The sequence below is a fragment of the Juglans regia genome, chromosome 14, assembly GCF_001411555.2.
Source record: "Juglans regia cultivar Chandler chromosome 14, Walnut 2.0, whole genome shotgun sequence".
Lineage (NCBI taxonomy): Eukaryota > Viridiplantae > Streptophyta > Magnoliopsida > Fagales > Juglandaceae > Juglans > Juglans regia.
In genome coordinates, this window is record NC_049914.1 from 25,950,127 (window position 1) to 25,961,665 (window position 11,539).

Sequence of the window (11,539 nt, forward strand, 5' to 3'; positions counted from 1 at the left end):
ATCTTCATGATTTACCTTTTATTCTGATTTGTTGTAACCAACTTATTCTTTCTGTTATTACTTGCAGCACCTCATGCCTATCCTTGTACGTGCTTTTTGTTATTACTTGCAGTACCACTTGCCTATATATTCTGTTAAAGGCACAGTGTATTGGAATATGAATGAAATGAATATTTGAGCAATATACTTCTTATTATTCTGATAGAAACAACTTAGAATGGTAGGTAAACATGATATTTCTGTAAAAATTATTGCTGCAATAATTAAATGCCCCCAACTCTTTTATATACGAAACATTGATAAACAGCTTGCTTCATCTGTAACCACAAGCCAAATATATATCTCTCCCACAAAGTTGCGCAGACAATCATGTTGAAACCACAGCTAAGTCTCCGGTCGCAGTTCTCCTCCTCCTCCTCGACCCAAACCCCCAGCTTCCTTTTGTACAAGCCATTTCTCCATGGAAATGGCAACAGTATTACTTCCCTTTCAATATTTTCGATGCCCTCATTCCACAAGAAAAACAAAAATGCTCGAACCGCCTTCGTTCCTGGCAATATTAAAGCCGTTGCAACCAGCTCTACCGAGAAGGCAACCTCTGTCAAAGCCATTGTAACTGTGAAACTTACTGTTGGTGGCGTCCTCTCCAACCTTGTTATAGACCAAGATGATATAACAGACTGGCTTGGTAAAACACTCCTCTTGGAGCTTGTTAGCGCCGAGCTTGATCCTAGTAAGTACTGATTAATTCAAGATATATAATTAATAACACCCGAACCATTTAATTATTATATATAAAAAGTAAGTTTGAAGAGCGACTTTTGAATTGGTTTCCATGCACCCTCCTGTATATATGATTTATTTTTTTCTAATTTGTAGTTGATTCATTAGTCAATTTATACATGCTTTTCCTGCTTGAAATGGAACTTTTGGTTCCATCTACAACGATTTATTCTCAAGTATCCATTATCCATAAATTTTCAACTCATTTTTGTAAGTGCATGATCAAGTACTTCTACGTATATTAGTATATATGTGATAAAGACTAGTTCGTAGGTTATGTGATAAGAACTTCTTGCGCGCATGCACGTGGTAATTTGTTATGTTTGTTTTGAATTTAGCTAGCTGATCAGGAACAGTTTTTGCCTCATCATTTTAAGAGTGGACATTATATACTTTGTATTCAAATAATTCAAAATTATGAGAAATAGCATGCATGTAGGTGCAATGCTAGCTATATATATAGGTTGATTTGTCCAAATACCATATATAATTCATGAGGCGCAGAGGCTAGCTAGCTATATAAATAGGTTAATTAAGAACCCATAAATATAGAAATTCGCATGATCTCTATGGTCTGGTCCATTAACATGCAGTATTACTGTTAATTGTAGTATTAATTATAAATTTGTTGATTTTGAAGAGACGAGATTAGAGAAGGAAACAATCAAAGGGTACACACACTGGACGAGCCAAGATGAAGGGGAGGTGAAATATGAGTCAGGTTTCGAAGTTCCGGCAGATTTCGGAGAGGTTGGGGCCATTTTTGTGGAGAATGAGCACAGCCAAGAGATGTATCTCAAGGATATTAGCCTTAATGGCTTCCCTAATGGTCCAGTACTCAATGTGACCTGTAATTCATGGGTTCACTCAAAGCATGATTATCCTCGTAAGAGAGTCTTCTTCGGAAACAAGGTCAGCCTCCTGGCCTCCAACTTCTTTTTTTAGCTAATTAGTGCTTAAAACTACAATTAGGTCTTTCATGTACAGTAGAGTAGAAAAAAGTGATCAGGACCTAATAACCGGGAAAGGAACAACAGTACATTAACCGACACTAAGTCAATAAAATAAAATGAATCCATGACTCATATGCGCACACACATAATATCTAGATATCTTTCTTTTCACAATAGTGCAATAACAGCGCCTCGGCCCACCTCTTTGGTTCTCGCCGACTCTCATCGAGAGAGACATGCAATATTTAGGGGCGGCTTAATACAATTGAGGACTAAAGTAAAATTTATGAGTATTTTTAAAATTTTTAATAAAATGAGATTTTATTTAAAATCTTTAAATAATTTTTTTTGAATTTATAATATTTAATATAATAATTTAAAATGAGCTCTCAATGTAATTTTTCGGTCTCTATGTAGCAAGATTTTAAAAATTTTATTTAAAAATATAAATAATTCATTTTATTAAATATTAAATTTAGTATTATGAGGCCTTGCACACTTTAAAAAATATAAAAATTATTTAAAATCTTATTTAATGAAATGGATTTTATTTTTAAAAAATTAAAAAAAAAACTCATTTTTAATTTTAAGACCTTGCATATATAGGGAGAGGGCTTTACGCATTGGCCTAATTAACTTACATGCAATAATATTTGGTTTGAAAAATTAAAAAACAAAGATAGCAACATTTTTTAATTTTACTTATGCGAATAATTCGTTGTTTCGCACGGTCTTCAATAATTAATAAGTTTCATGTAGTCCCTTTTCTACAACCCTACCATAAAATGTATAAAAAAGCAGTAAGCAGTATTTGGAACTACTGCATGCTATTGGGACAAACGTCTTATTTTGGAGAGAGATAATATAAATTGCATAGTATGTAATTAATGAATATTTAAAGTTATTATATATATACAAGTAAGATCCACACACATTGCATGAAGGACAGAATATTTGTGTATCCCATCCATGCCATTTATCTTAATCAAATTTAATTTAAATTTGAAAGTTTGGATAACACAAAATCAAGTTTTAGAATAATTCGAAGCCAATATTTACATTACAGGAATCTATTTTTTCTTATTTAAAATTTTCTTTCCCAGGTAAACCTTATTATATTTTATTAAAAAATTATGATGACCATATGTAGTTTATAATGCATAGAACATTCAAAATTAACCATCCTCATGATTTTAATTTTTTAAAAATTGATTCCCTAGAGAGAATTACATTTATAATAATATTGTCTATTTAGAGCACTTTTTTATAGTGATTTTCTTTCCTTCTAGATCGTGACAATAATGCATATATATGTGTGTTGGATGTGGATGATCTGTAGTCATACTTGCCATCAGAGACACCAGAAGGGTTGAGGAGGCTAAGAGAAGAAGAGCTTGTCACTTTGAGAGGAAATGGTGAAGGAGAACGAAAGACGCATGAGAGAATTTACGATTATGATGTCTACAACGATATTGGAAATCCCGATAGTAGTGACGATCTGAAAAGACCGGTGCTGGCGGAAAGGAACATCCATATCCTAGGCGCTGTAGAACTGGACGACCACGCAGTGACAAAGGTACTATATGAACATCCTTTCAATTATTATTATTATTATAGGAGTAATGATATATATATTTATATATAATATCACACTACTATCTTATTTTTATCTTATTTTTATAAATATGATACTTTCCTTCATTCTTAAATCAACCATTATCTTTTTTTAAAAAAATTGTTAAACAATGACACCTCATAATAAGATAAAAGTGATCGAGGATGATGATGTAGGATAGACATAAGGTACTGTATTATTGCGCGCATACTATATATGGATCATTTAATTAAGTTTGATTTTGTTTAGTCGACGTCACATCTGAAAAACGTATATCAGACTTGTTTGTTGGTATCCATGCATGCATGCAGCTAGCTTAAGATTCTAATCGCTCGAAATTGATATTTCGGAGAGATATTTCCAATTTGTACTAGTTTCTCCGATATTTCTTTTTCTGAAAGCCGTCTCATACACGAACATGGATGGAATCATGACGTTCAATATAATTGTGCATAGCATGTGGCAACTGATGGTTTGATTTTAAGAAAAGGCAGGCATGGATATTTGATATCTTTCAATGACATGGTCAAGGTCTCGATAGTGGTTGATCATAAGGTGATGATCATCATCACAGGATTGAGGAAACCATTCAAGATTATTGGAGAGAGAGAGAGATTGATTAAGATTGTTGACTATTAATATTACGTTGTAGGACCGGCGGCGCTAGCTTCCACAGTTCCGCTGCTAGGCAGCTATAAGGCCTTTAGTGAAAGAAGCCCCCAAATAAAATCCTTCAATCTTTATAGAAAAAATATATATTCCAATAAGGAGACATTGACCGGTTCAACGAGAGAATATCGGGAGTATTGAATACGTCTTACGTAATTTGCAATATCTTTAATTGATAGCTGTCTTGTCTCACCAGTCACCACCATTCAAATTAATAAAAGGCCCATTGATCGGTAGTTCATCCTGTGTTTTAACATAAGAGAAGTGTTATAATAATAAATAATAAACTGACAAAATAAATATGGTTTCAAAGTATAGGTTAGATGGATTTTATAATAAAAATAATTTTAAAATTTAATATTTTATGATAATTTATAAATTTATTTTTATAAAATCTTTTTGTATTTAAATCAATTTTCTAACAATAAACGTATAAAATGAAAAGAAAAATAATTTACACACAACACTTTATGTAATTATATTTTAAATGAATGGTATATATATATATATATATATATATTTTTTTTTTGTAAATTCAGTAGCATATATCATTTATAAAATTACCCTCATATTAAAATATAGTTGTGAAATATGATGTTGTTAAATGCATGTCTTATATGGGTATCATTAAAATGTCTCTACGGTACATTTTCCATTTTGCTAGGCTCAAGAAAATTAAAAGTATATTAGAAAATAGAACGATAAAGAAATAAATAAAATATTATGACAATGTTATAAGCTTTCATGCATATCGTGAAAAGTCCGTGCATGAGATGTCTCTAGGATTTTTCATTATCCTAAGGTTCATACGAAGGTATATATATATATATATAAAGTAAAGTATAACGTTATAGAATAAGAATACAAGCTGTTAAATATAAATTTATCACGTCAATAAATATGATAATTTAAGATGATAAAATATAAAATATAAAATAATATTTTTCGAATAATAAATATAATCACAGTAAATATATAGCTCTTCATTATTTTTTAATATGCAACTTCGTTCCTTTTTTATCATATGAACGTACAATTGCTTAATTTGTGCCAGATCCATTGTCGGAGAAAAGAAGTAGCAACGTCTATATTCCACGGGATGAATCCTTCTCAGAAGTAAAGCAGCTAACATTCGCCGCAAAGGCATTATACTCTGTTTTGCATGCATTGGTACCATCCCTAGAGATCGCAATCGTTGACGGTGAACTCGGATTCCCTTACTTCACTGCCATAGATTCACTTTTCAACGAGGGGGTAAACTTGCCTCCTCTTAATAAAGCACAAAACAAAGTATCGCTACTCAACATCCTGCCCAGGCTTGTCAAGGATATTAGTCAAGCCCAAGATGATGTGTTGCGGTTTGAGACCCCAGAAACAATGGATAGTGAGAAAACAGAGACATAAAACTTATGTTTGATCCTTTCATCCTATGCAATCTTTCTTCAAATTGTTTTTCTTTGGCACGTGCAGGAGACAGGTCCTTTTGGTTTAGGGATGATGAATTTGCCAGGCAGACTCTTGCAGGTCTCAACCCGTATAGCACACGGTTGGTCACGGTATGAATTGCAGTCAATTACAATGAAAGATCTTGATGAATAAATAAGAATTGAGACAACTCTTTCTAGAATTAATATGATGACATTAATTATATATTTATCAACTATTAGATCAAATCTTGTTTTTTCAAAAAACAAAAATCTTAGTCAAAGACTATTAATGGACAATACCATATCTAGTAGGGTAGGAGTGAGATGAAGATGTACTATAGTATAACATTAATATATATATATATGTTTCAATATAATAGATATAAACACATCCACACATCTAAAGTTTAGCATTATATTTGAAAGTAAATAATAAAATAGTTTAGCGAGATGGTCTTTCACTATCGCTTATTAATAGATCATGTAATTATGATTAAACATGTCATGATCATGAACTCGTATGGTATTCTCTTAGGCCCTTATAAGATACAAGTACTGCATGTGTAGATTTTAATTTCTGTATACTAAACTTTTGTTTAAAAATCATGATTTAGGAATGGCCCTTGAAGAGTAAGCTTGACCCAAAGATTTACGGCCATCAAGAATCAGCAATCACTACAGAAATGATTGAGCAACAAATCAAAGGCGTTTGTTCTGTCAAGGAGGTAATTAACACCAGAAAATAGACATGAATGTGATAACTTGCACGTGATATATGGCGATAAAATTTATGACCCCTTCATTCTTATAATTAATCATCTATCATTCAAATATAAATATTGTATTATTTAATTATAACTATATATATTCATTAATCATGCAGGCTATAAGTCAGAAGAAGTTGTACATTTTAGACTACCATGATCTATTCTTACCCTTTGTGAGCAAAGTAAGAGAAATTAAAGGCACAACTTTGTATGGATCACAAACGCTCTTCTTTCTTACCCCTGAGGGCACGTTAAGGCCGTTGGCCATTGAGCAAACTCGGCCCCCAATCGATGGAAGGCCACAGTGGAGAGACGTTTTCACACCCTGTTGGGATGCTACAGGTGTTTGGATGTGGAGGCTTGCCAAAGCTCATGTACTAGCCCACGACTCCGGTTATCACCAACTTGTTAGTCATTGGTATACCTTCCCAGACCCTTAACCCAAGCTTGTATGGAAATATGCCAATACAGCTTGTTCTATCCATGCACTAAAAGATCAGTTATTTTTTAACAAGCTGAGAAAAATATATATGTTGGAATGATTTTTGTTCAACAAACAAGGCTATAAAATAGGAAACATAATGCACTTGTACAAATAAGCTAACATATTGTGCTCTTTTATCTATTCAATTTCAGGCTAAGAACTCATTGTTGCACAGAACCTTATATAATTTCAACAAACAGACAACTTAGTGCAATCCACCCAATCCACAGACTATTGCTCCCTCATTTTTGATACACTATGGAGATTAATGCTCTCGCTCGAGAAGCTCTCATCAATGCAGGAGGGATTATTGAGAGTTCATTCTCACCTGAAAAGTATTCAATGGAATTTAGCTCTGTCGCTTATGAACAGTAGTGGCAATTCAACCTTGAGGCTCTACCAGCTGATTTACTTAACAGGTGATTTATGATTAACATTTCCTTATTTAAGTTGCATCAAAGTAATCAAGAGGAATACTATGTATTGGCAAATTTAATTAACATTATAGCCAATATGATCTATGATCTCCAAATATATTCACTAATTTCTTGACTTCACTACTTACTAGAGGACTTGCTGTTGAGGATCCAACTGCTCCACATGGCCTAAAGCTGACAATCGAGGACTACCCCTTTGCTAATAATGGCCTTCTCCTTTGGGACACCATCAAAGAATGGGTTAGCGACTATGTCAATTACTATTATCCAAACCCGACAGTCATAGAGTCTGATCAAGAGCTACATGAATGGTGGACAGAAATCCGAACAGTTGGCCATGGTGACAAAAAGGATGAATCATGGTGGCCGGTCCTCAATACCCCAACAGACCTTGTACAAATCATCACAACAATCATATGGGTGACTTCTGGTCACCATGCAGCCGTGAACTTTGGACAATACACCTATGCGGGTTATTTCCCAAATCGGCCTACCATTGCTAGGAACAATATGCCCTCTGAAGAACCTTGTGATGAATTTTGTACCAACTTTTTGAGAAAGCCTGAAGGTGCACTCTTACAATGCTTCCCTTCACAACTTCAAGCAATAAGAATCATGGCTGTTTTGGACATACTATCAAATCATTCTCCCGATAAAGAGTATCTAGGGGAGGCAATAGAGCCGGCATGGGCTGAGAATCGACATATAAAGGCAGCCTTTGAGAGATTTAATGGGAGGTTGAAGAAGCTTGAAGGGATTATTGATGAGAGGAATGCCAATAGGAACTTGAAGAACAGAAGCGGGGCTGGGATTGTGCCATATGAGCTTTTGAAACCCTTTTCCAAACCTGGAGTGACTGGAAAGGGAGTTCCCTATAGCATTTCCATTTGAAATGGAAAATGCATATTTTATAATGTCGTTTCATAAGTTATAAAGAGCTTGAGTGAGTTGTTATATTTCGAAACATAATATTATGGGGTGAAACATATATATTTTTTAAATTTTGAACAAAACCTAAAAAGATTTAGTGACAACAAATTAACAAATATATATGTGCGTAACACCAAACAACCACTTTAAAAAACTATTTACACCGTATTAATGCAACTTAATCTTCAACAACCATTGACATGTTCATTATTAATATAGAAAAAGGCCATGTCAGACATGAGTAGTTCTCCTTTCAAGGAAAGGTCATGGTATTTCATATTACAATCTCTCCTGCCCAAATTAATGACATTTTGTGTTTTATTCATCACACCGTTCCTTTATTTAATCCGAGATCATTTACAAACTTTTTTCTGAAGTTTTGTTGCACTTAGTTAAATTATATTTATCCTTTGTTTTCTTACTACGAGTAACAAAATATTGTGCTAAAATTGCAAAGGGCTAGATTAGGCCTGTTCATTTGGGTAGGATTTTTTCCTTGCCCAGTTTGGGTGTTCCAAATTTTTAAAAATTGATTTCAATTTGAATTTCCGGTCCGGGTTAGACCTGGGCTGACCCGCTAACCCGGTTTGGATTATGGCCTGATTTTGAAATCCGAGTTTCAGTTTGGGTATACTCGGTTCGCAGGCTAGAACTCAGATGAAAAGTACTAAGCTAGATAGTAGTATCTTAAAAAGAGAAGCAATTTCAAACAAATATCTTAAATATTAATATATAAATTTCAAACATTTTGACTCCAAACCAAAAGAAAAAAGAGAAGCAATTTTGGGTCAAGTTGCAAAATTCTATTTTTTTACGAAACACAACTATGGCGAGAATTTTGATCGAAAAGTAAATCGGGCCGCAAAAATATTCCAATTCGTGTAAAATTGGGTCAGGCTAGTCATCAGGTCGGGTGAATAGTATTAAATAAACAATCTAAGTATGTCCATCTTTTCTTGTATTCTACTCCGTGATCCTATAATCAGATCACCGAATGAATGAAAAAAAAATAGAATTTTCCGTAGTTGTGATGGTAGTATAATGATAAAGAAGCACGGACTGGAATACTTTTGTGGAATAGTAGTATCATGTGCTTCTTTATCTATACACTATAATACTACCGTTCTATTTTCATCTTATTAAGTAAAATATGAAATATTTATTACGATTAAATGATCATTTATTTTATATTTTTTTATTATTTAATAATAATAAATATATTACATATTATTTAGTATAGTCAAAATATGATGAGAATACAATATATAACATTAATCATTAAATAAACAATGTAAGTATGTCATTTTTTCCTGTATTTTTTTTTTTGATAGAAACATACTCATTTCATTAATAAACCGAAGTTACAAATGTGACTTATCAATATAAGAAAATCCAATACATAAAAAATCTAGTCTATAAGCCAACTTACGCAATAGCTCTGGGGCTTCTCCACACACAAATTCTTTTGTGGCGGACATTGTCTTAACTTCTAATCAAACTGATCTCTCATTATAGAAAAAACGCTCTGTAAAATAGAACTTAAAGGCCCTCTTTATCCTCCCAGGGAAGAAGAGTACGGGAGACTGCTATGGACATCAAATCCAAAAGCCTATTCCTATTTTATTAAAACAAACAACTACAAATAACCATATTAACAACTACAAGACCACAGGTACTGGTGAGACTCCAGACGTCACGCCCACCGCAAGCATCGTCATCTCGAGCTCCAGTGGAACGAGCAACCAGCTTACGTACGGACCACAATAGCCCGGCCGTTATAACATCGCCCACCACTCTTGAAAGACTCTTATCTTGGATTACGTCCGAACCAAAGATCCAAAACTAACTTGGGTCAACAAAAACAACACCAAAAATAGAAATAAAACAACTATAAAATACTGAAATGGATAACAAATAAAAAAAAAAAGAAGAATAATATACAATAATCGGTATTGATTCGTGCAGAAATTGTTTACGCTGTGAGGAATGATTGAAAAAGTTTATAATTTCATTAATTATTCTAAATTTAAAACAATAAAGTTACTGCTATTAAACAACTTTTGTCAACTACTCAATAAAATATTTTTGACTTTTACTTCTCATGGCTTGACGTTTAAATTCATAAAATATTATTATATTATATATATAATTGTGAAAATAGTTATAATCTTACGTTTCACTTGTCATGTTATTTGTTAAGGTGTCTGTAATGGTTAATCTCCTTTGGATCGATGCCATACATATTTATTGGAAAGAAAATTTTATATATCATAATATTAGAGTAACCTCATCCAATTTTTCATAAAATTATCTATAATTTAATTAAAAAGTACATTTCTTAAAAACTTTTCTCTAAATTTTACTTATCTTTTAAAAACTTTTATGTCTCATTTCCCATCCACATCTCTATTCAATTAAATAATATTTCTCTATTATTTCTTTATTATTTTTTTCTCTCACTTCCATTTACAATCTTAACTACAAACTATTTTGTCTTATTATCTTCATTCTTTTCAAATTTCACATTCTACTAAATACCTATATAATTGTGACTACCGAATATAGTATTATTTTTCAAACCGAAATCTGTATTATAAAAATAGTAATTTTTTTTAATATGTGCATTTTCTAACGGTAACATTTTAAACGCCTACCACAAACAGTAACATCTTGAAATCCTGCCTCCAACGGTAATGTTTTTTTATCTTTTCTCAAACGGTAACTTTTTTTATCTTCTCTCAAATAGTAACATTTTTTATCCTATATGTAACGGTAATTTTTTCCTCTATAAATACCCATTTTTCTTGCGTTCACATTCTCACAAACTCAAGTCTTATTTCATCTAAAGAACCGAAATTCAACAGTCTCCCCTGATATCTCACTCCCTTCATCAAATGGCTTGTACTTTCTTTCGCAAATTACTCACATACTTATCATCTGAAGATGAGTTGAATGTTGTTCTTAATGACGAGGCTGATGGACAGTCATCGAGGCATCATGCCAATCGCCAACGCTGTAAGTTTATTCGGCGTGATCATATTCAAGGGCACGAGCGCCTATTTCGTGATTATTTCGTAGAAAATTTAGTATATCCCTCGAATCTATTACGAAAGAGATTTCGGCTGAGCCGCCCCTATTTCTTCGTATCCTAAATGGGGTTGAGTCTTACGAGCCGTACTTCGTCTAGAGAAGAGATAATATTGGAAGACTCGGTTTATCTTCTATGCAAAAGATAACCGCAGCACTTAGAATGCTGGCATATGGGGTTACTGGAGGTTTTATGGATGATTACATACGTATTGGTGAAAACAGCGCAATGGAGAGCCTTAAAAAATTCTCTGAGACAATAGCAAGTATTTTTTCAGATGAATATTTACAGTTTCCAAATGTCAATGATATTGCTCGATTACTTGCGATTGGTGAACAACGGAGATTCCCAAGAATGCTGGGAAGCATTGACTCCATGCATTGGAA

The 11,539-nt window shown here is 33.0% G+C and overlaps 1 pseudogene; it reads left to right on the forward strand.

The window, feature by feature from the left end:
• The first annotated feature begins 369 nt into the window (after positions 1–369).
• On the forward strand, positions 370–8,036 carry LOC109016209 (annotated as a pseudogene).
• The last annotated feature ends 3,503 nt before the right edge of the window (positions 8,037–11,539 follow it).